Below are 1793 nucleotides of genomic sequence, written 5' to 3'. Positions count from 1 at the left end.
CGACACTGCCCCCGCCCCTCCACGACCCTCCTCCCCCCGCTCCCCGACACGCTCCCGAGCTGACACAGGAGACCCCCCCCCCGCGCTCCTCCGACCGCGCAGTAAACCGCACCACAGCCCCGGCGCACCCCCTTCCTCCCCCCGCCTCCGTGGCCCCGGGACACTCCCAGCCGCCGGGACCCCCGGCACATGCGGGACCCGCAGCCTGCAGCGCGCCTCCCCCGGCCCTGCTCACCTCCTCCGCGGGGCGGCCGCCGGGCTGGTCCCGAAGGGCCGTGCTCCGTGGCAGCTCCGCTGCCCAGCTCCTGCCCCAGCGCCAGCTCCCCCCAACTGCGGCCCCAGCCCCCAAATGTGGGCCTGCCCTTGCCATCAGCCCCACCTGGGGCCTGTCCTGCCACCCAGCTCCCCCTGGCATTCATCTCAGCCCCAGGGCCCGCAGCTGTGGGCCTGCAGGAACTGGGCAGGGGGCCTGGCCATCAGCCCCTTCAGGGACAGCTGGGGCTGCCAGGGCAGCAGAGGCACCCCCACTCTCCTGACAGCAGCTTGCTGAGAGCTGAAGGGAGAGCCCTGCCTGGGGTGTAGAGTGCGGAAAGGGGAGTATGCGGAGCACAAGAGAACAAATCGAGAGCTCTGGGTGCAACACAAGTCAAGGAAAAAAAAAAAAAAAAAAAAAAAAAAAAAGAACAACGATAGAGCAAACAGAGTGACTCTGGGGGCACCAAAAGGAGGGCCCTGGGGCACACCCAGAAGCACCCAGAAAACTCCAGGACAGGAGAAAAAGCTAAACAGACCTCTGCGGCGTGCCGCAAAACACACACGGGGCCACGGGGCGCACCGAAAGGCACGCAGAAGGCTCGGGGGCAACCCAGAATGTGAACTGAGGGGTCCTGAGGGCATCAGAGGGCAAGTGCAGGGCTCTGGGGCAGACCAAAATACAGAGGAAGGGCCTTGGCGCACACCAGAGGGGTCACCAGGCACGCCGCAGGGCTCAACGCGGCTGACAGGATGGCGCCTGCAGGCTGCCCCAGGCACACGAGCGACACTGCGGAGTGCCAAAAGCAAATCCGGGAGCGGTTCGGGGACCTCACGCAGCCCTGGAGGGGCTCTGGCTGCCCTTGCGATGAGGGGAAACACCCCCAAGAGCCCCGAGGGTCCAGGCAACGCAAGGGAAATTCCCCGCAGCTCTGGGAACAGCACCGGGCTCCCTGGCAAGCGCAGGCACTCCCAAGTACATGGGACTCGGGGACCAGCTCCCAGCCCCGGACACAATGCGTAACCTCCTGCCCCGGGCATCGTGTTCAGGCAAACCGCCCTGGAGCTCGGCACCAGCGTGCCTCCCCTTACCTACGATATCCAAAGAGTCACCGCCGCACCAGCGTCTGTCCGTCCGTCCATCCGTCGGGGAAGGGTCAGCTCCTGCCCCTGCCCTCGACGTGGCAGGTGTCCGAGTAGCCTTCCCCCAGTGCTTTTTCCTTCAGGGCTAGGATTCAGCTCGGAGAGCTGAGAGGAAAATGCCTGATCCCGCCTGCCTGCACTTCTGCCCTAACCCAGGCCAGAGCCCCTCAGGTTACTTAGTCCTCAGCGCTGCCTCGGGGAGGCCGAAATAACTGCTAACGGTCATTAGCCATACTTACCTTAGTTACCCGTGCCAGAACGCCTCCTCCTGCAGCAGTTCCTGGTGATATCGAGGGGCCGCTGCATTCTGGCTTCCTTGTTTCATCCCGTCCCTTCGGTATTAACCGCAAGCAAACGCTCGTCCGTCTCTTCTCCTCGTCAGCATTTGCTGTCCTTGG

The 1793-nt window shown here is 64.6% G+C and overlaps 1 long non-coding RNA gene across 1 annotated transcript; it reads right to left on the bottom strand.

Moving 5' to 3' along the window:
- Nucleotides 1–498: 498 nt before the first annotated feature.
- LOC135330053 (uncharacterized) lies at nucleotides 499–1793 on the bottom strand. The gene is made up of 2 exons (XR_010391814.1): nucleotides 1635–1793; nucleotides 499–1500 (listed from the first exon to the last, which is right to left on the bottom strand). It is a non-coding gene; the product is annotated as an uncharacterized LOC135330053 (long non-coding RNA).

The sequence above is a fragment of the Dromaius novaehollandiae genome, chromosome 15 (assembly GCF_036370855.1).
Source record: "Dromaius novaehollandiae isolate bDroNov1 chromosome 15, bDroNov1.hap1, whole genome shotgun sequence".
Classification (NCBI taxonomy): domain Eukaryota; kingdom Metazoa; phylum Chordata; class Aves; order Casuariiformes; family Dromaiidae; genus Dromaius; species Dromaius novaehollandiae.
Note: the sequence above shows the minus strand (reverse complement) of the source record. Positions and strands in the feature narration are given on the sequence as shown.